The sequence below is a fragment of the Eschrichtius robustus genome, chromosome 19 (genome assembly GCF_028021215.1).
Source record: "Eschrichtius robustus isolate mEscRob2 chromosome 19, mEscRob2.pri, whole genome shotgun sequence".
NCBI classification, from domain to species: domain Eukaryota; kingdom Metazoa; phylum Chordata; class Mammalia; order Artiodactyla; family Eschrichtiidae; genus Eschrichtius; species Eschrichtius robustus.
In genome coordinates, this window is record NC_090842.1 from 14913806 (window position 1) to 14941084 (window position 27279).

At 46.3% G+C, this 27279-nt stretch overlaps 2 pseudogenes; one reads left to right on the top strand and one right to left on the bottom strand.

The window, feature by feature from the left end:
- The first annotated feature begins 413 nt into the window (after positions 1-413).
- Positions 414-26680, top strand: LOC137752628 (protein enabled homolog; annotated as a pseudogene).
- On the bottom strand, positions 21253-23261 carry LOC137752360 (NADH-ubiquinone oxidoreductase chain 1-like; annotated as a pseudogene).
- Positions 26681-27279: the final 599 nt, after the last annotated feature.

Consider the following 27279-nt stretch of genomic DNA (forward strand, 5'->3'; position numbering starts at 1 on the left):
CCTCCTTTTGTTTTCTTCATAGACAACAGCGGCACCGTCGACAGCATCTTCTTTGGCTGTTAGGAAGGCTGCATTTATTCAGCTGTAATCTGCCCTTTCCAATTTTATCTTGATTCTTTGATTTGACGAGGGTGTTGTAATGGGAAGTTTTGTGTTAAATTAGAGAACACATTTAAGTCTTCTGAGGGAGTAGTGGCTCCCTTTCTCCACTTCTCAGCTCCTGGTCCCTGCGGAGAGGATCCGTGGACCCTCCAGCTGGGCAGTGCTGTCCCCACAATGACGTCCCTTCTGAAGTTGGGGGTTTGCTCCCTGTGTTGCGCTTGGGGCAGGTCAGCTCTGGGAGGTGGCTCCTCCCGCACCCTCACAGGAGTGGGTGTTTCACATCCAATCACGGCCCAGGAGTGTTTCGGCAAGTGCCTGAGGCTCCCCCGGAGAGGGACAGGGAGAGCCGGTGGAGCTGCAGCCAGAAACGCTCCTGAAGTCAGCTGTCGTGGTGAGTCCCGCCTGCCTGTCTCAGTTCAGAGGCTCGAGATGGGGCGGTGGTGAAGGGTGGTCCGCGCTCCCCTCAGGTCCCGGCTCCTCCTTCCTTCCTGGGACCCAGGGGCTGGAGGGGCAGCAGGAGAGCTTGGAGGGCGCCGGGGTGGGGGGGGGCAGGGGCCCCCAGGGGGAAGCGTCCGCTCGCAGGCTCCGGCGTTCCCAGCGCAGAGGGTAGGAGCCCCGCTGGGTCAGAGCCGCTGAGCCGGCAGGAGCCCCTGGACAGTGGCTCACGGGGGGCTTTGACAAGCCCACTGTCTGCTGTGCCGCGAACTTAGTCGGTAGGACAGGTCTGGGTCAGGCACGAACTTGTTGGCTGAGGCCTCCTTTCCTGTCCTTATGCTGAGGGGACAGGGTCATCTAATCTGGGCAGGTGGGTGTGGGTGAGCATTTGGGGAGCCCACTGAACGTTCAGGGGGTCTGATGAGTACTTGGGGAGCCCGCTGAGTGGGGAGACTGGTGAACATTTGGGGGGCCCAGTGAGTGTGCGGGAGGCCTGGTGAGCATTCGGGGAGACTACTGAGTGTTTGAGGGCCCGCAGAGTATTCTGGGGGCCTGGAGATTGGGGAGCCCACTGAGCACTTGGGGAGCCTGGTGAGCATTCAGGGGGCTAGTGAGCATTTGGGGGGCGCCTGGCGAGCATTTGGGGAGCCCGCTGAGCATTCCGGGGGGGCTGGTGAGCATTTGGGGAGCCCGCTGAGCGTTCGGGGGCCCAGGTGAGGAGGAGGATGGGAACTCCAGTGGGTTTGCCAGCAGTGTGCACGTCCATCCGTTCCTTTACCTGAGAACTATTTCCTGAGTATCTACTCTGTGCCAGTCACCACCTGCAGGTGAGCGTGGGCACAGAAGGAGCCTTGCTGCCACAGTCACAGGTTGGCGGCTCAGATTTCTCACCTGGTCACCCAGGAGGGTCAGCGGGACTGGGGCCTTAGCTCATCTTGCACCCACTGCATTTTGTGCAAGTGTCTCCTTGTGCTCACCTGAGTCCCATGTTGACTGAGAAGGCAAAGGGTGGAGTGGATCCAGCTGAGGAAGTGCTGGGTGGGGAAGGCATCGGGGTGTGCGGGGGGCACCTGGCTTACTCCCAGGGGTGCTGTCCCAGGGCTCGAGGTTGGGGCTGCACCTGGGGAGCGGGGATCGCCTGGGCGGTTCTGGGATTGTGCTAGTGCTGAGCACACCTGAATCTGTACTTGGAAACCAGAGAGCTGGGGTCTGCAGTCGAGGGAGAGGGTGGGTAACTCACACCTGTGCACCTGGGAGGAGGTGAGTGCCTGGCAGGTGCAGGATTGGTTTCCACGGCGATGGGACGATTTTCCTCCCACCATGGACAAACCCATGACCTTCTCAGGTGGGGGCAAATGGGAGGATGAGGGACTTGTTACAAAGTGACCCAGATTCTGATGAAACGGGGGGATGTGGGACAGGAGGGGACATGACACTCAGTGCTCAGGTGACCTGAATTATGGGGAGAGGCCTGGGGACATGGGGACAGGAGTTGACAAGACACCCTCAGTGTCATGTGACTTGTGTTTGGGGAGAGGTCTCCTCTGTGATGGGGATGCAGACAAACACCTACAGGTGTCCCCACAGTGGTGACAGTCACACGCACAGGTGCCCCATGGTGGTGACACAGGCACACTAACAGGTGGCCTACATGATGGGGGACATACATCCACAGGCGCCTCTACACCACCCATGCCTGGGCCCTGCAATAAGTGTTTTGCTGTATGTCACCCTTGCAGTCCCTTGAGGCCTATAAAATAAAATCAAGTCTGGGTTAGAAAGGAGACTTTTATTTCAAAAGAATTATTGCGAGGAGGAAGGGGGACTATTACAAGGGGATGAGAGTGTACTAGTAGGGGGAGGGACTATTACAACAGAGGGGGGACCCTTACTGTAGAGGAAGGACTATATCTGTACAAGGGGCAATGTTAGTGTAGAGAGGTGACTAATATCATAGAGGGGGGAAGATGACAATAAATGGGGGCTCTGACAATGGGGGGATATTACTTTGGAGAGGGGACTCATACAGTAAAGGAGGACTACTGTAGTGGGGGGACTATTACTGTGGAGGGGGGAATGTTACAATGGGGGGCACTATGATAATGCAGGGAGCTGTTACAATAGAGGAGAGACTATGACAATACAGGGGGAACAATTATAATAAAGGGGACGATTACAATAGAGGGGACCACTACAATAGAGAGGACCTATTACAATAGAGGCAGCACTATTTCTGTAGAGAGTGAACTCTTACCATAGAGGGGGGACTATTACAAAAGAGGACGACTATTGCTGTTGAGAGGGAACTATTATAGTACAGGCGAGACTGTTACAATAGAGGGAGGTCTATCACTGTAGAGGGGGGACTGTTACTGTACAGAGGTGACTATTATAATAGAGGAGGACTATTACTGCAGAGGGGGGACTGTGATAATAGAGCAGCATTGTAACTGTAGAGGGGGGACTGTTACTAGAGAGTGGGGTCTATAACAACAGAGGAGCACTGTTACTGTAGAGGGGGGATATAACAATAGGGGAGCACTGTTACTGTAGAGGGGGGATATAACAATAGGGGAGGACTATTGCTGTAGATGGGGGGCTATGACTATAGAGATAATTCCTGACAAGGTCTGGAAGCATCTGGAGAGTTGGGGCAAAGGCGGTTTCTCTGTGGAGAGGAGTAAATATACACAAGTATGAAGGCCCAGGTGAGGGGTTGGCACGAAAGGTGGCCTGACGGCACGTGGATCAAGGGCCCCGACTCAGGAGGTGCCCTGAGTGGGGCTTCTGACCCAACGGCTGCAATTCGGGCCGGGGAGGAGGGGGACGCGTGGGTCACCAGCCCTTGTTCTGACAGATCCTGGGAAGGAGCGGGTCAGCTCCTGGCAGATGAGCCCGGGGAGGGACTGGATCTGTGTGGCCTGATCAGGAAAAGGGGGGCTCCTGAGTCTCAGCAGAGTCTTTGTGGGGAAGGGTCTTTTCAGGAAGCCATTTCCCAGACACAGAGGGTGAAGGGATTTCTGGACCTTTAGGTCACCTTCAACATTGTCGAAAGGCAATGGGCTGTGACAGGAGGAAGGGGACATCCAGACCCTGGGCTGTGACAGGCGGAGGGACACTCAGACCTGGGCTGTGACAGGAGGGAGGGGACATTCCACAAACCATTTACTCTGGACCCAGCCTGAAAACATAGTGTGACGTGCATCACAGGTGGCGTCGGGGCAGACCCCCTGAGAAGCTGCAGAGACAGAAGCGTCTCAGCCTTCGTGCAGCTGAGTGGAGACCACCCACTCCACCCATGTTCCCAGGAAAACAAGCACTGTTGTCTTCATAATGGAGGCGGTGTTGTGTTGGAGCCAGGCCCCAATGGACTCAGGCCTCTCTTCCCAGGAGCAGGGAGACGGGGTTTCCTTCTCCATCACATTTCAGACACACGCCCAGGTCTGCAGGAAACATTCTGAGCTGTGGTAGTGTCAGAGGTGTGTTCTGCCTGTAAAAGATGTGTACACGCTTCAAAGAGACAGAGAAGGAATTCCCATATTTTCTAAAGTAAATGTCCTACAAAAGGGGAAGAAGGGAGTCTTCCTTTATTCTCCAGGGAAATTAAGCCCCGTGGTTCGGATTTGGATTTGCTGTACACTGCCTACTGTGCGTCCCGGGTGGGCTGTGTAGGAACCGAGTTCCTCAGCCTGCTTTGCAAATGCATCTGCACTGTGGGTGGATGTTTTTTGTTCTGTCTCAGTGTAGATGAGGCCCCAGGAATTATTTCACTCGGTTGAGGATTCAAATTGCAAAGCAATATGCGAGTACTGTAGTGGAACAATTACCACCACCATCCCCACTTCTGGAACAGCTGCCACTAATATTAGTCACAGGCACATCGATCAGGTGTGTGTGCCTGAGGATGCAGAGCAGGTGGGTGGGCCTAGGGGAGGTACGCGGTAGGTACAGGGAAGGGGTGATCTTTTCATTTTCAAGTCCACGTTTTTGATGGATTTTCCTGGAGGAACACTGGATCCTATAAGTAGAAATGTCTGTGCTTCTATGGTACAGGGGTAATCTTAAAAGGTAGGGGCTCTTGTGACTGTATCTGGGAGTGCCATTTGTTTGTTTACTCAACATATTCATGTTTGGGGTCAAGGAGCATGTGTGAGGGCCTGCAATGCAGGTGTCGGGTGAGCTCCCTGTTGGGAGTGACTCTGGAATTTCTCTCGGGGAGGGGCTGGGGTCCCTGTGGACACCCTGCTGGGTTACCACCAGTTCCTTCCTTCCTTCATTCTTTTCTTCACTCAGGCATGAGTGAGGCTGAGGTCTACTGGGGTGACCCTTTCTCCTGTGGTGACAGTGCCCGGACGCAGACGTCCTGAAGCAACGGCATCCTTGTCTGGTTCTCAAGTGAGGCTGTCGGCTTCACCACGGCCATAATCATGGACCTGCTGGTCGGACACAATGTTTTCCTCCTCTTCCATCTCGTAGGAGCTCTGCCCACTGCCCTTGCTGACATCTGAATGTGCAAAGTGGCCGTGTTTATCCAGTTTGGCAAGTTGTGGAATTGAGGTGAAAATCTGGAAAATCCATACCCTTGGACACCTAGGTTTTGGGTGTGAGTCCAGCCGATGTTTCAGGGTCTGAGTGCTGCCAGGGGGTGGTGACAGGGTCAGGGGCAAGGACGTACTGGCCAATGGTCAGGACCCTGCTCTCCAGGGAAAGAAGAGCCAGCATGCCTGCACAGTTTATGATGTAAGATGATGTGAAGGACAGTGGTACACAGATAACAGAGATGACGCTGTGCTGATATCACGTGATAACAGGTAACACACAATCCTGATTCTCAAGGGCTCCCCCAAAAGGTGCATATATGGGCACATACGTTCATTAGCTGAATTGATACCCAGGATGTAGCAAACAATTAACAAAAAATACTAGTGGACAGGACTTTGGTGTAAATTCCAGAGAGACCAGGGCTTCGTGGGATGCTTTTGTGGATTTTTGCCCGGCTCCTGTTCCCCCACCACTCGTGGTCCCCTAGTCGACACATGAGAGCAGTTCTGGTATTGCTTGGAATTTTCTTGTAATTAAGGAGTAAGACTACGAACTCCACGTGTGTAGAACCTCACTTCTTCCTCCACGACGTCAGCAGCCTCTGCTGAATTGCGTCCTGGGTTTCGGATGCAGAGTGTTCTCTCGGTCTTTACAATGCAACACCACAGGCACACACCTGCACATCCGGTCTGCATGAGTCACACTTCTCCCATCACTTTCTAAGTCTAGACCATCAACAAAACAATCACCCAAGGCTGGATGGTGGCATCTGCCGTTTCTGTGGTGTAGATATTCCCACGGTGGCCAGTTTCGAGTTTCCGATGTGATGTTCGTGAACGCGGAGCCGGGAAGAACCCCAGAGAGTTTCCACCACACACACTGTGGGTGGGAGAGGGTAAGAGTGAGCAGAGACGGTAGTAAATGCAGTACGATAACCAGTGAGGTCTACAGTAATGGTAGTGAGTTTTGAGAATTCGCTGCCTTTATTCTGAATATAGTTTATTCAGTGTAAGGCTGTAAGTTAACTGCTAACGCTAGCTGTGGTTAACGTGGCTCACGCCATTCCTGAAGATTCCAACATGGCTTTCACGATGGGTGGCAGGCAGCCCGCTCCAGCGCCCTCTCCCCTTCCAGGTTCAGTGCCTGGAACCCAGATGTTAAACTGAGAAAAGGCAGACTAACAAGAGGGGAAAAAAAGATGGAATGTGTGGGAGTTTATAAAGCAGTATTCCTCAAGAGGCAGTGAGAATTGGGGGCTGAAATACCGTCATGGGCTGGACAGAGGGAAGGGGTTCGGGGTTGGGGGGGGGAGTAAGCCGTGGGAGGTCAGTCCAGAAAGCCCGGTGAACAAGAGTGTTAGTGGGGCTTGTGATGTAGATTCAAGTCGGTGCCTTTTTTACTGGTGAGAGTTGTTATGCGGCCTCCTCTTCCAGGTGTGGGAGAAGAAGAGGTCCCTACAAGTGGGCATTTCCTTTATAAATGTGAATTTCCTTTATGGAAGGAATGCTTGTGCCTTGTTCTCAGAGCGTTTCCTGAGTCTGCTGGTTCTCAGTGGCCTTCTATTCAGAATAATCCTTATGCCAAACATGCACATTTGGGTTGGTGAGTCCTGGTTCCTTTCATTTGAAACTCAGCGGTTTTCCCTTAAAAGCAAAATGGGGAAGTCCCAGGAGTCACCTGAGCCCCTCGGTCTGGGATCATTGCGACCTGGCCCAACTTGGATAGGATCCAGGTGGGCTTGGATTCCAGTCAGTACTCCAGTTGGCTGTGAAGGGGGCCCGCTGGGGTGCGTGGTTGGGAGGGGCGCAGACCCACCCCTGTTCTCCTGAGGACAGCAGAGGTGTGTCTCCCTACATTGAGGCTGACCACACTCCTAATTGGGGTCCCTATGATGCAGCCATCCCACACTACAGAGCCCTGAGTGTGGGGTTTTGGGGTCTGAGCCCTGGCCCTGATCCACCAGCATTTCAGAAGCCTGAGTGGGCGATGTGCGGGCCATTGTAGCTGGAGGGCACTGGGATGCAATCATCCCCGGGTGTGCTGCATGGCAGAGTCCAGCGCCAGCCACCTGGACACTTGGTGCTGGAATGTCACACCCCCCCCCAGGTGGCCTGGGGTCCCGGGTTCTCACCTCGGGGGACATTTATGAGACAGGGTGTGACTGAGGGAGCCACGGGACAGGCTGCGAGAGAAGATGGAGGCAGGAGTGCTAGTTGAGTATCTCATAGGTGGGGAGAGGGTTGGTGTCTGTTGCTGCTGAGGCAGAACAAGAACAAAGGGGAGGTTGGCTGTTGGTGTATTTGACGTGGTGTAGGGGATGAAAAATTTTTCCTCTACTCTCTTATGTTCTGTCCCAGGGACCTGCAAATTGAACTGACAAACAACAGATTAACAGGAGCAAAAGGTTTTTTATGTCTGTGTACAGAGCCCTGCCCAGAAAAGAAGTGGAGATGCAAAGAGACAGTTAGACTTAAGGACTTATGTGCCATGTTAACACAGAGTGATAAGTTTCTGGAGAAGTGACAAGACAAAGGAAAACAGGTTTCAGTTTCTAGGGACAGGAAGTTGTGGGAAGGTAAGTAAGTGGGGGAAAATAAGAGAGGGCAGAGCTGACTTAGTGAGGTTTGTTATGCAGACTGAAGTCAGTACCATCTCAGACGATAGGATTGTTTCTTCCCTTCCTGGAACAGGAGAGGGAGGGGGACATCCTCACAAAGGGATCAGGCAGATGGAGGAGGGCAGAGTTTTTCTTTTTGCAGCTTCTCAATCACCTCAACTCCAAATAACCCTTATGCCAAAGTGACATATTTGGGGTGGCAAATTCTGAACCCCCTCAGCTGTATACAAAGAGTTTATAACAGCTGGTTGTGGTACCGGTGGATGGGCCTCCTCTAGACTAGAGGGAAGACTTCCCTACCAGAGGAGAGGGTCCAGAAGGGTCGGGGTGATGGCCAACATGCTGCAAGATTATTGTGGGCCTCAGTTCTGAGTGCCTCACATGCTTTAGCTCACAGAATCCACCCTGCGACCCTGTGAGATGGGGTACTATAACCAATCCCATTTTACAGGTGAGAAACCGAGGCCCGGATGGTGGGGTGACTGGTCCAAGGGTGGCTCGTTGGTGGTGGAGCTCAGGTGCAAACCCGACTCTTCACCGCTCTCCATAGAGGGTGATGTCCGTGTTTCCTGGGGCTGCCATAACAAACACCACAGACCAGGTGGTTAAACAACAGACATTTATTTATTGTCTCCCAGGTTCCGGAGGCTGAAGCTCCGTGTTCAAGGTGTTGGCAGGGTTGGTTTCTCTTGCTGTCTCCCTCTTTGGCGTGTTCTAGAGCTTTCCCTGCATCTGCTGGTTCTTGGTGGCCTTTAGCTCAAAGTAATCCACATGGCAAAGAGGCACATTCTGGAGTGGAGTGTTCTGGTGCCCTCATTTCTGCACTGACTGAGCAGGATTCTTGCTGAGACCGGGCTGTGCAGGCCCCGCAAGGATGGGGCCAAGGTGGAGGCCAAGGACAGGGTCTGGGTGAGATATGGTTCAGGAGAGTCTTGGTCACCTCGGGTGGTCCTGGGCACGTGCCTGGTGTCTCTGTGTCCTGATCTCCTCTTCCTGTAAGGACACCTGTCATATGGGATCTGTTACCTTAGAGTGAAGGGGGATTGTGTCTGCCCACCCCACCCCCACCCATGGAGAGAGACAGCCCATTCCTGACCCCAGGGCCTCAGGACATGACCTTATTTGGAAATAGGGCCCGGTGCTGTAAGTAGTTAAGACAAGGGCATTGGGGTGGCCCTCATCCTGTGTGACTGCGTCCTTATAAGATGAGGGGAGATGACAGACACAGAGGAGAAGCCACGTGAAGATGAAGGCAGAGATGGGAGGGATGCAGCCACAGGTCTAGGGATGCCTGGAGTCCCCAGAAGCTGGAAGAGGCAGGAAGGACCCTCCGCTGCAGCCTCAGCACTTTGCAAGTAGACAGTTGCAATGGGTGGGCCTGAACTGAAGGCAGTGCTGTGGCCCTTGACCGTTCTGTGTTCCCCACACGGTGCCCTGAGGACTGCTGTCACAGGACACTGACCAGCAAGTTGGTTTCACAAGAGACTGCAGGGCTGGTCCTCCAAACATGCAGGCCTGTCTCACCCTTCCTCCTGGGCTCTGGTCGCACAGGATGACTGTGCGCCGTGTGGGGCTGGGCTCTCAGCTCCTGCACAGGACCCCTGGGTGTTGGTTAAAAATGCAGGTTACGGCCCAAGAATGACGGGAGGTGAATTTCTCATCAGCCCTATACAGTGTGGGCAGGGAGTCACAATAAATTATAGAGTTAAAAGTAAGGGGGCGGGGGTGGGGAGTATTAACTCAGCCATGAAAAGGAGTGAAGCGCTGACATAGGCTGCAACATGGATGAACCTTGAAAACACGATGCTCAGAGAAAGAAGCCAGACACAAAAGGACAATTTATTAATTCCACTTACATGAGACATCCAGAACAGGCAAACCCATAGAGACAGGAAGTGGATTAGTTCCGCGCTCAGATGGCTTCTGTGCTCCAGCCTCTCCCTGTGTTCGCCCCTCACATCAGCCCTGGTGCACGAAGCCGCCTGGCTGGGTTGCTGTAGGAGCCCTCACCGCCCGGCACACGCTGCCGGGAAGCAGGACCTGTGCGCGGTGCTCTCAGCTGCCCTGAGCGTGCTCGCCCGATTTGCCTCGCGGGATGCACCGTCCTTCCTGGGCTTCCAGTGAGGCCGCCTCCTGTTGGGGGCCTGGGAAGCTGGAATCAGGCCACTTCTTGGACTGGGCTGCACTGCAAGAATTTCCAGGGTTACCCCGGGATCCTGACCATCACGTGGCCAGAGATATTGGTAACGTTTTTGTTTTGCATGTTGAAATGTTTAATGTCAGAAAGATTTTGTTTAGTTTCCTGATGTGGGTAAAGTGTGCAAGCCCAATGTTGCTTTATTCTCTCAGAAATGTACATCCTGGTTCCCGCACGAGGGTGAGACCCTGTCCAGAGATGAGAGACCCCACATGTGTGACCTGTGCCTCCTGGGAGAGCAGCCCTAAGCTAGTTTAAACCTGACCAAGTTCTGTCTACACGGTAGGGTTAGACAGCTCCATGTCCTGTCTAAACTATGTTTAGACCTGACCTTGTGCTGTCTACAATGAGAATGTTTAGACCTGACCGTGTTCTGTGTGCGCTAGGACATGGAGACCTGGCCTGGCCTCTGTCCTGGGAGCTTCAGGGGGATGTGGAGACCTGGCCTGGCCTCAGTACTGAGAAGCTCCATGCCTCTCTCCGAATGTCAGTGCTCAGACGTCTGGGGTCTGGAGCTGAGGTGGGCTTGTCTGGGTGACAGCGCTCTGCTCTGAGTGTGGTTACATGGCCCTCCCAAAGGAGCCATGGTAGGGGCCTTAGTCCTTGCCCCTGCAAGGTTCACCTTCCCTGCGGCTGGTGGAGACTCCTCAGGTGGGCTACCTCATGATTATTCCAATTCACCAGCACACGCAGAGCGAGCAGGGAGGCAGGTTCACGTGGTGAATTGATTGCCGGCATGTGGATCTAGGTGTAAGGCCAGTCGGCAGCAGGTGAGGTGTGCCTCTGTAATCTCCTTCTGGTCAACCATCTCTGCTCAGCAGAGTCCGGACCTGCCCCTCCTCTTTCAGCCCTGCTGTCCTGTGAGTTTTCTCAACACCCCAGCAAATCAGGAGAGGACCGAGCCTGCCAGAACCAAGGTAGTGTGTTCAACTTCAGCACAAAAAAAGTTAAAAACAAAAGTGAAAACAGGAGGGGACTGACTTCTCTGGGGCAGGTGTTAGGAGAGGAGACAGACCCTACACTTCTTTCTCTGGTCCCAGGGACCCGGCTTGTTCCCACGCTGGGGGCTCACGCAGCACAGCCATGATATCCTGACCAGGGGGACGTGTGACCCTAGTTGCGGTGTCTGGGGATTGTGTGGGGCTCACCCCATCCGTGTGGGTCAGGCTCATGTGCAGACCGCATATCTGCTCTTTGCCTGCAGTGTGTCTTGTCCCCTCTGAGATTTCCAACATCCGAATTGAGGGTGTTGCCCTGATTAACCTGTGGTCCCTTTTCTTCTCTTAACCTTGTCAGGTTCATATGAGGACAGGCACCTTTGAGCAGGGTGGTCCTCCTGCTGAGTGACAACCCTTGGTGGTATCATGTTGATATCATAGCAGATCATATGTCTCATCTATGGGGTCGCTGCTGTCTGGGTTCCCGTGGACACAGCTCAGGTAACACAGACTGGCCCCCCCTAAGAATGGTCCTCCACATGCCATGTGCCTGAGGTGGGGGACAGTGCTTTGACCGTGCACATTTGTAACAAAGGGGTCAGATTGGAGTCTCAATTAACTAGACAATTTAAAATTTTAAATGAAATAAAACACACATCACATACCATTTACCATCATCATCATTTTAAGCGCATGTTTCTGAGGCATCAGGTACATTCACCTTGTTGTGGAGCCATTACCACCATCTCTAGAAAATTCCACAACCATGAAAGTCTCACTTCCCATCCCCTCCCGAAGCCCTGGTACCAACGACCACTTAGGTCCGTGAGTTGTCGACTCTTGGGCCCCTATTTGAGTGGAATCCTGCAGTGTTTGCCCATCGGTCATTTTGGAAGAGCTGACTTTCAGTCTGAAGCTCTGCCTGTTTGCATCTGCATACCCTATATTTAGGGAGAGGGCGTAAGAGGAAGAGGCTGTACGAGGGACAGGGTGTGCAGGGCACAGATGAGCCAGGACCCGACCCGCCGCCTCTGGGGCCCTCCGCTCCCGTTTCTTGGGCTGTTCCTCATCTGCATCATTGCTGTCCACGCTGGCAGCCCTGGGACACTGATGTCTGAGTGAGTGAGATTCCTCTGGTGCCCCGCCTTCCACCTGCTCTTCCTGCTGGTTGGGGAGAAGGCTGCTAGCTGGGTGGTCTCTGCTCCTGCAGCAGAGAGGACCCTGCAGGGTGGACCCACAGAGTGTGGAATGCGATCCCTGGAGCTTGGGGGGCGGGTCACAGCGTGAGGGCCGTGACAGATGCTCAGGCTGCCACATCACGGACAGAATGTTCCCAAGGCCCCGCTCAGGAGGGAGTGGTGGGTGGCCCGGGACCCCAGAGACCCCCTTCCTGTCCTGGAGCTCAGAGAGCACATCCTCTGTGGGCTCTGGATTCACCCCGTGCCTCACGCCACCTCCCTCTGTCCTGTCTTTGAATGAAGGAAAATGATTTCTACTGATTAGTGTCCGCAATATAGGTCTGGTCCCGTCGATATTATGGTTCTTTAATTTAGGCATCCTGGAATAGCTCATGAGTATAAAACATTTTCAGATGGAACTAATATTCAATGACTATGCTACTTCATTGTTGAATTAGTCATAATTCTCCTGGTTTTAGGTCTGATGTGGGGATTATAGAGGAATAAAAATTTAAATCTTCATAGTCTGTGTATTCGTAGCTTCAGTATCATTGATGACCCCCAGTTTTTACGGTTAGGGAAGGGTTACTGATTTCATGTATCATGTAAAAGATTCGTAATGAGGATAGGGCAATTAAGATTCGAATGATAGCCGGTACATGGTCCAAATTTTCTCTACTTGTGCATCTATTGTGTGTACATGAGTCAGTTTAGTTGTCAATATTAGTGAAATAATACAGAGGGCTAGAGAACTTATTTCAAAAGTGATTATTAATGTATGATCATGAAAATGTAAAAGTTTTTCCATAATAGGTGATGTTGCATCTAGAAAGCCTAGGTGAAATGGATTTGCCATCGTGTTATACAGTATTTTTGTCTATGATTCAACTTTGACAAGGTTACATAATTTTTTGCTATTATCTCACTTATTAAGAAAGACATAATAGTTATGGTGTTGGCTTGAAACTGGTTGAGAAGGATTCAGTTCCTTCCTTATTTTAAATTTACATAGGTATGATCTTCAAGTATAGAATATGGTGGAGGGCATCCATGTAGCCATTCTGGGTTAGTAGTAGTTAATTCCTCTTCTGAAACTTCTCATTTAGATGCAAATACATCTCAAAATTTGAAGATTATTAGCATTACTGCTGTTAATGAGATGAATGAGTGAAATATTTCTTGTTGTGTGTGCATGACGGTAGCTGGAGTAAAGTCGTGGCATCCCTGAAAAGCCAAGAAAGTGCTGCAGGGGGAAAAAAAAATCATATTTTCTACTACAAATAAAATTGTGAAGTGAATTTTTGCTCATGTTAAGTGTATAACCTGAGGTTAGTGGAAATCAGTGTACAAAGCCTCCTGTAATAGTGAAGACTGCTCCCATTGACATTACATACTGGAATGTGCTACTGCATAGTCTGTATCATGGAAGACAGTGTCCTGGGAAGAATTGGCTAAGATGATTCCTGTCAAACCACCTACTGTAAGAAGAAAAATAAAGCATAAGTCTCATTATGCTATACTATACCATAATCTCTATGAAGAGTTGTTAATCAGCCACTTTTACTGCTAAAGGAATAGCAGTAGTTATGGTAGCTGATGTAAAGTATGCTCATGGGTCAACATCTCTTCCTGCAGTAAACATATGATGGGCCCACAAGATAAATCCTAAAAAGCCAGTGGACATGGCTCATACTGTTCCCATATATCTGAAAGGCTCTTTTTGTCCCAAATAGTATGTCATGATATGTGAGATTATTCTGAACCCTGGCAGGATAAGAATATAGACTTCAGGGTGACCACAGAATCAAAATAGCTGTTGGTGTAGGATTGGGTCTCCTCCTGTAGGGTAAAAGAAAGCAGTGTTTAGATTTTGATCTGTTAACAGTATGGTAATTCCAACTGCTAGAGCTGAGAGTGATAATTATAGTAATATGGCTATAATTAGGGCAGATCAAATAATGGTGTTTAATATTGGGATAATGGCTGGTGGTTTATATTAAAGATGGCAGTAATAAAAGTAACAGCACCAAGAATTGAGGAAACATCTACTAAATGTAAGGAGAAAATGGTGAGGTGGACAGAGGCTCCTGCATGGGCCAGACTGCCGGCTAGGGCTGAATATACGGTTCCACCGGTACCAGAACCAGCTTCTACTATTGATGATACGGGTAGGAGTAAGACTGATGGGGGAAGTAGTCAAAAGTTTATATTATTTATTCGGGGAAATGCTAAATTGAGTGCCCCAGTTATTACGGAGACAAGCCAGTTTCTGAACCTTCCAATCATAATATGTATAACTATAAAGAAAATTATGACAAATGCATGTTCTGACTGCATTATGGATTTGGTCAGCTCCAAGCAGCACTCTGTTGGCCTAGCTCAGCACAGATCAATGGACTTAAAGTGGCGCCTACTATTTCAGTTCAAGCACCAAATAATAAAGTCCTGATATCTTTGTGATTTGTTGAAAATAATCAGCGGTTTGTGAACATAGGTAAAAAGGCTGAGCAAGTGTTAGACTGTAAATCTAAAGACAGAGGTTATGCCCTCCTTTTGTCAAGCCCTGGGGTGGATCAACAAATTGAACTGCAAATTCAAAGATGCAGACGTTTAGAACGGACTTGAGGACACGGTGGGGTGGGGAAGGGTAAGCTGGGACGAAATGAGAGAGTGGCATGGACATATATACACTACCAAATGTGAAATAGATAGCTAGTGGGAAGCAGCCGCATAGCACAGGGAGATCAGCTCGGTGCTTTGTGACCACCTAGAGGGGTGGGATAGGGAGGGTGGGAGGGAGGCTCCAGAGGGAAGAGATATGGGTATATATGTATATGTATAGCTGATTCGCTTTGTTATACAGCAGAAACTAACACTAACACACCATTGTAAAGCAATTATACTCCAATAAAGATGTATAAAAAATTTATTTTAATTTAAAAAAAAGCAGCTTCAGTTCTGCTGGATCTTCTTCCACCTCTTTTTTTCTTGACGGTGGGAGAATTAGATTCAAGCCAGTTGACTAGAGAATTTACCTGTTAACTAAAATTTTGTGGGGTGGAAGCCCAGCAGTCTAGTAAGGATTTAGCTTGAAGTGTTTGATTTGCATTCAATTGATGTAGGATAGTGTCTTGCAATCCTTATTTTCAGGAATTAAGTAAACTGTACTTGCTTAGGGTTTTGAAAGCTCTTGGTCTATACTAACCTAAATTCCTAGTCCAGCGCTGATAGAATGGGTATTAAGGGTGGTAATAGTGTGGATATTGAGGATTAGTAATGATAGGAAGGTTATTTGTTTTGTATGTTTGAATTGTCATTTTATTTTTAAGTTATTTATTGAAGGAAATATAGTTAGTAATATGGAGTATGTTAGCCGAAAGCAGAAATACCTGTTGAGTAGTGCTCTGATGGCTGTTAGTGTTGACAGAATGATGTGATTGTTGTTTGTTTTCTGTTGGATAATTACTCATTTGGGTAAAAACCCTGATGGGGTGGGAGACCTCCCAGTGATAATATGATGGTAATGATAAGGATTGTGTTGAAAGGTGTTTTGTTTAATGTGTGTGATAATGACAGTGTTGCAGTACATGAGCTGGGCATAAGTAGTAAGAAGATAGTGTTATTCTGCACTGATGAAAGAAATGTTCACATATTGAGGTACGGGGAAGTCATTCTGGCTTATACATGATTTAACTCAAATTTTATGCTAACTTAAAAATAGCCAGTTTGTGGGCTATCAAACATACATTGTTCACCTGCTTTAATTGTTAAAGAAAAGGGCACAGTGACCAGAAGTAAAGAATGTCCATGTTAAAAATAAAGATTAAATGCCTCCCTTCTTGGGATGCCAATGCTGGTAAGACCCTTCAATGATAAGACGCTTTCCCAGGTGTCAAGGTCATACTGACTTGTTGTATACATGTGTGGTTTTCTTTCTCTTTTTTATTTATTTATTTTTGAAACCTTGAAGGAATGTATCCCTGACTTTAATGTCCTTTGTTCTGATGAGATATAAAACTGTACTGAAAACCATGCTTCTCTGAAGCAGTTCCTCAGAGTTATCTGAGAGGTTGTCTTCTGGGTTATAGTCTTCAGATTGGCTCTTTTATAAAACAAAACTCTTTTCTATTCCTATTCTAGATTGTTTATTGATTATTTTCACTGAAATTACTTGGCATAGTCGGCAGGATATCAGAAAAACCCGCCTGAGGTCACCTGGATCTACTTTGGACCGGTGCTCGGGAGACCAAGCCTGGGCCCTTTGAGCCCCTCCGGCTTCAAAGCACCCTTCAGGTGCTTTGGTGAGTTCTTCCTCATATCTGGATCTCCTTGTGCTAAGTGACAGTTTGACTTTTATTTGAGCTGTTATCTTAAGACTTGGAGTCTTAAGGGGATACTGGTACATTTCCTAGGTGAAGAGGTCCTAGGGATAAGTTTCCAGGGAGAGGACCTAGGGGGGGATTCCTAAACAGAGGACCTGGGGGAATTTCTAAGCAGGAAGGCCTGGAAGAAATTTTGGAGTGAACTGCGTTGGCTGACTTTTTAAAAATATGGCTTAAAATTGGAAATTTAAATTTAATTTTAGATGTGTACTTTATAATAGAATGAAACTAGAAGAAAGCAGGAAATTGCGCTTCTAAAACCTACCAGCTCCCCGGCTGGCATCCACCCACTGACACTCTAGCTGGCTTTGACAACTGGTATGGAGCTAACACTTACAAGTACTTACCTAATCCAAAAATGGCCAGGATGGAACTTTTTTGACATTCAAAACTGATTTTTGTGTGCACAATTAAAGAAAGCTGGCTTGATACAACATCTTTTCAAAATTCTGACCCTGTAAGAATAAAAGTACTCCTAGGAGAAAACTTGTAATTATGACTCTTATCATGTCCTTGAAATGCGAACGCAGCCCACATTGTTTGAGACTACAGCCTTGGCTCAATTAGTAGAATGTAAAACTGAAGGGAATAAAAAGGCCTTTTAAAACTCAGGCAGGAAAACTACGAGATCTCTGTCTATCTGGATGTGCGTATGCTTGTATGTACGTTACAAGTATGTTTCTACTTCCGGATGATATCATCAAAATGAATTCATAAAAGAGCTCTATTTAATTGACTTAAAAATAAGCATTTACAAATCAGATATTTCTATTCTACTTCCGGATGATATCATCAAAATGAATTCATAAAAGAGCTCTATTTAATTGACTTAAAAATAAGCATTTACAAATCAGATATTTCTAATTGTAAAAAAAGCTAACCCAAATTTTTAGAGGAGCATGCGATCTAGGATTAATCTTCAGTAAATGAAATAAGTTTAAGTTGTTGGTTTGATGAATACAAACATGCCTTTAGGGTCATCAGTATGAAGTATAATACTTTTATTTGGTACCTAGGTTTCCTAAAAGTCAATAAGCTCATGCTACCTGTTACAAAATTTGTCAACAAGAAAGTTAACTTACTATGGTGATATTTTCATAAGTAATAAAATTGAGATAAATGGGATAAAAGCTTTTAGGTGAACTCTTTAAAAATGATTACGTTTTAAAAAAAAATGATTATGCTTTATGGTATGTATACCTAAAAAGAGTTTGTCCAGATTTGGGGTAACTTGAAACCTTGGAGTCGTGCTAAATTAAATTAAATGATGGGAATTCACTAACTATCCAGATCATTTCCAATTAAGATAAAAATACTAGAACATTAATTGCTCAGCATGTCTAAATTTACCTACTTTGTCTTATCAGAGAAAAACTAAAGATGTTTGGGTTTATTGGACACATGTCTTGTACCACACTGAGAAAAGAAATCATGCTATGAGAAAATGTGTGTTTCTAAAGGTTGTTGAAATATGTTGATAAGCTTGCCAATCAGGAAACGCTGGTATAACAGACAGTTCACAATGGACTGTTTCTTGGTTTTTGTTAGGGATTAAGGTTTTCAAGGGTTAAATATTGTATATGTAATTAAAGTTAGTAGAAATAATAAGGTAAACATTTGAGTATTCAAGGAAAAAAAAAGATGTGTGTTTTCAGTAAAAGGAGGATTGAAGAAAGAAAATGGATTTAGTTAATGGAAAATAAAGTGATACTGTCCTGAAGTGTCTCAAAGAGAGAGATATTCAACTAATTATGCTTATTTGGTCTATTATATTACATGGGAAGCATTGTCAACATTAAGCCTTCTTTATGTCTAAAGTATATAGTGTAAATGTTCCAGAAATTATATGAAATTCCTGAAAATCTTATATGTCCTGACATAGAATGTTTCTTTGTCATCAAAATCGAGGCTCACACTAAAGGGACTGAACCCCCGAGTATCAGGGAGATGCTCTTTCATGCAAAGGCAACAACAACAGAGCTGATGGCACTTGTAGGTGAAGTCCATTCTGTGTCTACAGAAAGTTAACCCCTCATTGTCAGACTCTTGCCGTCCTGATGTCCTTATAACACGGCAACAGTCTGCTCCTAAATCAGAGAAATTAAGATGGGTAAACAATAGCTGTGAATTAAACAGTCCGGGATATGGGAAACCAAGACGGCTGCTTGGCTTTTCCTGGCTTCCTGGCAAACCCCATTTCTATTTGATGGATTAAGGCCTTCCCTGGCTGCAAGGCTGATGCCCTCACAATGACAAAGAAACTGTTGGAAAATGTGTTTTCCACTTGGGATATACTTTCCACAATCTCCAGTGAACAAGGCACCCACTTCATGTGACAAATCATATAAGCCTTAACAAAAACCTCAAAAACTTTTAAAAAATATCCTCAATCATCAGGCAAGGTCACCAAAACTAATGGGAAAACTGGACTCAAGCAGAACAAAAATTAATTATATGGGATTGAATGAGCTTATAAATATGATTATAATTTTTATGATTTTTTTGTCTGAAATATTACTAGCTTTTCATCTTTGTTTTCCAGATATAAGGAAACCTTTCCCCTTAAGCAAAGTATGACTTACAGCAATTTGGTAAATTATTCCTTTGTAAGCAGAACTGAAGCATTTATCTTTTCTACCTGATTCCTCCTGAATGTAGGATCTCTTAGGTTCCTCGCAGCCTTTCCAGGTGAAAAAGGAAGCCCACTTCCTGGCAGAAATAAGAACCTCAAGATATTTTGGAACATAGTTAGAGAGGAATCCACCTAAATCTGTAGGTATTGCAGGTAGAATCTAATGGCATGGCTTTCCTGGCTTTGAGAGGCCTTTTAAAAGTTCAGTTTGAGATCCCTTATGAAAAGCTGATATAAAGCCAAATTTAAAAGGGCCTATATGATCAATTACACTTACCTAAATAATCAGGGTAAGTGTATAAAAACCAGATTTATGGGCTTCCCTGGTGGCGCAGTGGTTGAGAGTCTGCCTGCTAATGCAGGGGACACGGGTTCGGGCCCTGGTCTGGGAGGATCCCACGTGCCGCGGAGCGGCTGGGCCCGTGAGCCACAACTACTGAGCCTGCGCGTCTGGAGCCTGTGCTCCGCAACGGGAGGGGCCGCGATAGTGAGAGGCCCGCGCATCGCGATGAGGAGTGGCCCCCGCTTGCCGCAACTGGCGAAGGCCCTCGCACAGAAACGAAGACCCAACACAGCCAAAAATAAATAAATTAATTAAAAAAAAAAAAAACAAAAAAAAAAAAAAAAAAAAAAAACCAGATTTATTCTGCAAACAAATTAGTCTTAATCTGACTATGTTTGGTCAAAATGAAGATAATTTATATAGAAAAATTAAGTTTCAGTGATATACCTTTGTGGATATTGAGGTTTTATATGTACTGAGGTGTTGTACTTACTGCCTACATCCGAGATGCCACTTTGTTATGTCACATTATTGTAAAGTTTAATTGAATTATTAACAGGATATTCCAAGCTTGCTTCTGAAGCCGATCACAGTGTTCTATCTTCGGATGAAGATTAGATGCTCCGTGACCTGCACCTAGGAGACTGGGCATACTGGAAAAGATATCATTTAAAGGACTATCTCAAACCTAAAAGGAAGGATCCTTATCAGGTACTCTAAACTAGCTCATGCACAGTAAAACTGAAGGGAATTAACTCAAGTTTTATTTCTCACTTAAAAAGGGCCTCTGCATCAGACTGGTCTATAGAGGGGACTGCTGACCTCAAACTCACCTTGAAACAACCATCAGGCCAGGACGAGAAGACGATGACAACAGTGGTGGACAGCTGACCCAAGAATCCAGGCCAAGCCTGTAAGACCCATCCTACTAGTTCGATTGAACTGTTATTCAAATGTTTGTCTCCCTATCAAAACTGAAAGTTACTCTTTTACTTCTAGCTATACTTTTGCCCCAATATTGAGGATGGAAAGAAAATTCTTTAGTAAAGTTGTCACAAAGCATAGCTACTGGGATAGACCCCTCAGAATACCTGTCACTGACTTTTCAGATGTTGCTAATGTTACCACTCACCCAGACCAACCTCTCTCTGACCTAATCTTTCAGGTTTAAATTCTTCAACGTATTAATATGGCCATTCCTTGTCTGATACTATCTTCAGTCCCTAGAGACTGAGCAATACTTACCCCAGGACCCCCTCCCTCTGTCCCTTACTTAACTGAAAAATGTCTTAATAGCTGACAAATAGAAGGTTTATATTTATTAGAATATTATGTTATCCCATTGTCTATACATCAGGAAATAAATGAATCTCCTTTCTCTCTTCATTAAAGAGTCAAGCAATCTATGTTAGCAAAATACCAAGATACCAGTGGCAAATCTTTTGGTAATCTTGGTTCCTAATGCAGGAGTGTATGTAAACAAAACGATGATCAGAAATTTATCAGCCACCACTGGTCAAACAGCCATAAAGACTGCACTGCAGCACAACAGATACCCCTAAATTCCTTAGCCCAAGTAGTATTAGATAACTGGGTTGCCTTAGATTTTCTACTGGTATTTGTGCTATTGTTCACACTTATGGGTTAAATTTTTTTTTTTTTTTGATTAGAATGGGGATAATAGTAACCTGTGTGAGCTTGTTATTTCAATTATAATTCCTGAGATAATGGTTAGTAGAATGATAGTAAACACAAGAGGGTTTATTAGTACTGGAAGGATATAAACCAACATTTTTGGGGTATGGGCCCAATAGCTAGTTAGTTGACTTTACCGTGAAGAATTTAAAATTCTTAAGGGTAGGTTCAATTTCTATGATTCTAGAAATAAGAGGGTTTAAACCTCTATTATTAACTCTATCAAAATAACTCTTTGTCAGACATATTTCTTACGTTTGTGGTGGGATGCCTGATGTGATGACAGGTAGTGAAACTTCTCATACACATAGGGCTAATGTTAGTGGTAAAAATTTTTTCATAAGAGATATATAAGCTGATCTCATCAAAATTGTGGGCAGGATGCTTGAATTCATAGAAAGGAGATTGTTAGGAGGAGTGTTTTAATGATGACATTGGCTGTATAGAATTCTAGCATGTAGGGGTTGTTAAATGCTCCTAAAAATAGGATTGTTGTGAAAATATTTATTATAATGATATTGACATATTCTGCTAGGAAGAATAGGGTGAACAGGCCTGCTACATTTTCTACATTGAAGCCAAATATAGGTTAAATCAAATGGGACTCCGTTGGTTTCTGCTAGAGTAGAGATAAATCACATTCTGGCTAGGGGTCAGGATGGGAAAATTAGTCATAGGTATTCTTGTGTAATAATTACTGCTGAAAGTGTAAATGATCATTTATCACTAGAACTGATAAGAGAATAATTGCTACTGTTACATCATATGAGATTGTCTGTGCTACTGCACGGAGACCTCTGATGACTGTGTATTTTTAATCCAAAGCGCATCCAGATCAGAGGATGGAAAAAATGGCTAGGCTTGATATAGCTAGTATAAATAGTACACCTAGGTTTATATTAACTAGTGGAAAGGGTAGGGGGAGCGGAATTCATCTTGTGAGAGCCAGGCTCGAGGCTAGACTTGGTGCGATAATAAATACAGAAATTGATGAGATTGATGGTCACAGTGTTTCTTTAATAAATAATCTGACTGTATCAGCAATGGGTTGTAATAATCCATAAGGGCTGACGATGTGTGGCCCTTTCTGGATTTGTATATAGCCTAGGAATTTCCGTTCCATTAACGTGAGGAATGCTACAGCTAGTAAAAGTAGAATTAGTGAAAGAATGCAGATTATAAATATTTCCGTAGGAAAAGGACTTGAACCTCTGCGGATAAAGGTTTTAGTTTTACACAATTACCGGGCTCTACCACCCTAACAAACCCTGTTCTATAGTGGGGTATGTATAAATAAATTGAATTGAGATTATATCATCAATTAGTTTGAAGACATTTTGTAAAGTAGGACTTATTTCTCTTGTTCTTTCATACTGAGAGAAATATAGAATAGAAACCAACTGGGATTACTCCAGTCTGAACTCAGATCAAACAGGACTTTACTAATCACTGAACAGACCGTTAATAGCAGTTATACTATTGCGATGTACTGATCCAGCATCAAGGTCATAAACCTTATCATCAGTATGAACTCTACAATTGTGCTGCTACTCCTAGGGTAACTTATTCCACTTATCAACATTTTGGATCAGTAGTGATAAAGCATTTTGACTACCTGGTCTAAATTTTAATCACTCCAATGTTTTATTCTCCAAGGCTACCCCAACCAAAATTGTTAATCCATTAAAAGCTATGTTGGAGGCTTTCAGGATGGCAGAGTGGAAGGACCTTGAGCTTACCTCCTTCTCATGAACACACCAATATCACAACTGACTGCTGAACAACCATCGATTAAAAGAAAGACTGGAACCTACCAAAAAATATCTTCTACATCTAAAGGCATAAAGAAGAGACCACAATGAGACGGTAGGAGGGGCGTACTCGCAATATAATCAAATCCCCCCCATCCCCCCACCCCCGCCCATGGGTGACCCACACACTGGAGAATAATTACACTGCAGAGGCTCTCCCACAGGAGTGAGAGTTCTGAGGCCCACATCAGGCTTCCAAGCTTGGGGGTCTGGTGTTGGGAAGAGGAGCCCCCCCAGAGCATCTGGATTTGAAGGCCACCGGGGCTTAACTTAATGCAGAGCTCCACAGGACTGGGGGACACAGAGACTTAACTCCTGAAGGTATCGCACAAAATCTCACGTGCACCGGGACCAAGGGCAAAAGCAGTAACCTCATAGGAGCCTGGGCGAGACCTACCTGCTGGTCTTGGAGGGTCTCCTGGGCAGGTGGGGGGGTGTCTGTGGCTCATGCTGGGGTTATAAAAGCTGGTGGCAGAAGGGGATTGTTCATCTGCATGAACTCTCCTCGAGCACCAAGACCCGGCCCCACCCAACAGCCTGTAGGCTTCAGTGCCAGATGCCTCAGGCCAAACAACTAACCAGGTGGGAACACAGCCCCACCCATTAGCAGACTGGCTGCCTAGAGACTTCCTGATCCCACAGCCGCCTCTAGACACGCCCCTAGCCCTGCCCACCAGAGGGCCAGGACCCAGCTCCACCCACCAGTGGGCAGGCATCTGCCCTTCCCACCAGGAAGCCTACCCAAGCTTCTAGACCAGCCTCACCCACGGGAGGCAGAAACCAGAAGGAAGAAAACTACGACCCAGCAGCCTGTAGTCTCAAACGCAGGCCGGACACTACCCTGGGGCCCCTGGCCCTTGGGTGACGAGAGAGGAGTGCACTGCTGGGACACACAGGACGTCTCCTACAGAGGGCTACTTCTCCAAAGTCGAGAAAGGTAATTAACCCAAAATGAGGTGGCAGAGGAATGTGTTTCAGATGAAGGACCAAGATAAAACCCCAGAAGAACTAAGTGATGTGGAGGTAAGCAATCTACCTGAGAAAGAGTTCAGAGTAATGATTGTAAAGGTGATCCAAGAGCTTGGGAGAAAAATGGATGCACAGATCGATAAGTTACAAGGGTTTTTTAACAAAGAGTTAGAAAATATAAAGAACAAACAGTTGAACAATACAATAACTGAAATGAAAAACACACTAGAAGGAATCAATAGTAGAGTAAATGAAGCAGAACAGATCAGTGAGCTGGAAGACAGAGTATGGGAAGTCACTGCTGTGGAGCAGAAGAAAGAATGAAGCACGGAGGGTTCCATACAGGATAAACCCACGGAGGAATACACCACGCTGTGCTGTGATCAAGATGACAACAATTAAAGAGAAAATATTAAAAGCATCAAGGGAAAAGCAACAAATAACATACAAGGGAACTCCAATAAGGTTATCAGCTGATTTTTCAGCAGCGACTCTGCAAACCAGAACGGAATGGCATGATACTCTGTTCACTTACTATTTTAAGTGTATCTGTCAGGCAAGAGCTGCTGTGATGGTTTACAATGATGCCAATAAAAAGTGGGTATCAGCTGGTGGTTCAGCTGGGTTCAGCACAGTTCATATGTATCATCATACATGGAACACCACCTTCACAGTGGTGGGCAGGAAGATTCAGGACCATCAGGTCGTGATAAACTGTGCCGTTCCTAAAGGGCTGAAGTACAATCAAGCAACACAGACCTTCCACCAATGGTGGGACGCTAGACAGGTGTATGGTCTCAACTTTGGCAGCAAAGAAGATGCCAGTGTCTTCGCAAGTGCCATGACGCATGCCTTAGAAGTGTTGAATTGACAGGAAACGGCCAACGTCGCCTAGACAAAATTCGCAGCTACCTGCCCAAGTTCAGAATGGCGCATCACAAGAAGAATTGGAAATTCAAAGAAGGCAACTACGAGAACAGCAACAACAAAAGGAGCTGGAGTGGGACAGGCTAGAGAGAGAAAGAATGGAAAGGGGAGAGACTGGAGAGGGAGAGGTCAGAAAGGGAAAGGCTGGAGAGGGAGCGACTGGAACAGGAACAGCTGGAGAGAGAGAGACAAGAAAGGGAACTGCAGGGTCACCTGGAGTAGGAGAGACGAGAGCGGGAGAGGCTGGAGAGACTGGACCAGGAAAGGCAAGAACGAGAGCATCCAGAGCATCCAGAAAGGGAGCAGCTGGAATGGGAGCGAGAGCAAAGGATATCAGATGCTGCTGCCCCTGCCTCTGTGGAGACTCCTCTGCTTCTGAGCCAGCCTTGCAGGCCGCCTCTCAGCCAGCCGAGACTCCAGCCCAACAGGGCATTGTCTTGGGGCCACCTGCACCTCCAGCCCCTCCTCTGCTTCTGAGCCAGCCTTGCAGGCAGCCTCTCAGCCAGCCGAGACTCCAGCCCAACAGGGCATTGTCTTGGGGCCACCTGCACCTCCACCCCCTCCTCCACTCCCACCAGGTCCTGCCCAGGCATCAGCCGCACTCCCTCCTCCCCCAGGATCCCCTCCACCCCCTCCACTTCCGTCCTCAGGGCCCCCGCCTCCACCTCCTCCACCACCTCTTCTTAATCAAATACCCCCTCCTTCTCCACCACCTGCTCCTCCCCTCCCTGCATCTGGATTTTTTTCGGGATCCATGTCTGAAGACAATCGCCCTTTAACTGGACTTGCAGCTGCAATTGCTGGAGCAAAACTTAGGAAAGTGTTGCGGATGGAGGATGCCTCCTTCCCAAGTGGAGGGAATACCAATGGTGTGAATTCAGCGTCATCTAAAACAGATACGGGTCATGGAAATGGACCCCTTCCTTTAGGGGTAGTGGTTTAATGGAAGAAGTGAGTGCCCTGCTGGCCAGGAGGAGAAGAATTGCTGAAAAGGGATCAATACAAACAGAACAAAAACAGGACAAAAATGAAAATTCAGAGCCTGTAACTTCTAAGGCCTCTTCAACAAGTACACCTGAACCAACAAGAAAACCTTGGGAAAGAACAAATACAATGAATGGCAGCAAGTCACCTGTTATTTCCAGACCAAAAGCTGCGCCCTCGTCAGAGCCCAGTGCCAGCGGAGTCCAGACAGAGGGACTGGACTGTGACAGGCTAAAGCAGAACATTCTAGATGAACTGAGAAAAGAATTAGCTGAAAGAAGAGCTCATTGATGCAATCAGGCAGGAACCGAGCAAGTCAAACACCGCACAGAGAAACAAACTAAGGAGAGATAGGACTTCAATCTGGAGGGAAAAAAAAAAAAACAACCCTACAAACAACAACTGTTAATAACAACAAAACCCCTACATTTTGTGAGCTGTAAGAAGAAAATGGAAATAAACAGTCAGAAGGAGGGAAAAACCAACATACTTTGAAAGCCTTCAGACATTACTACTCTGGTGATAAGCCATTTCCCCCCCCAGTTTGTTGCTTTTTTCTGACCTTTACAACAGGATGGAAGAGAGTCGCATAGGAGTTCTTGTATCAGTTATGCAGAAAATACTAAACCCATCAGGCAAGATGACTGCAATGAAATATTTTCATGTCAAGAGAAAACCGCACATTTTCCACAATCCATTGCTAAAATAAAGAGGAGAAAGGCTTGAGAAGTTTTTTTCAGAGAATGCTGATGAAGAATTTAGCAAGTTAGGCTATTGTATTGTAAACGCTTCTCTCAGGTTTGTCTTCCTATCATATTTAATATTCCATGAATAACTGAGATCAGCCCTATGTAGTTAAGATCATAAAGCGTGGGACAAAAGGAATTGTATTTGCTTTCAAAGGGTGATATTTATAAGAAAGAGTCCTAGAAATGATTTGTCCAGAGTGAGGAATTTTAGAATGATAGGAAGTCTCTCAAGTTAGCCTTCATGCAATTTTGTAGATTCAAACATAAAATTCATCCAGAATTTAAAGATTTAGATGCCTTCCTGAATTGTTACAGTGCTTTACCAAATCTATTGACTCCTACATAACACAAACCAGTGGTCAAATGTAAAACAATATATTGTAGATTTACTGTAGGTTTTTTACCTTTCTTAGATTAATGCCTGCAGACATTTTTGTAATGTAATTACAATCTCCACAAAATTAGCTTTTTAAATTGCAGACAGTAATGCATGTCAAACTAATATATAGTGGCCTTTTCAAGGCTTAGTCCCAGGGAAAACATTTTGTAGAGTATAGGGGAGTGGGAGGAAGGGAAGGAATAATTTTTTATTTAAAGTTAACTTCTGTACTATCTTTTTTTCTCAATTATCTGCATGAATAATAATGAGGAATATTTTGTGACTTTGATAAATATCTTAACAGAACCAAGAACTTAATCTTTTACATCATGTCTTTGGCTATTTGTATTTTAACTTCAGTAAGTTCAGTGGTCTGAAACATGATTCTGAGCTTCACATGAATTATATCTTACTGTGGAACTCGAAAGTTCGATCCCTGAATTTGGCAGTTATTATTAC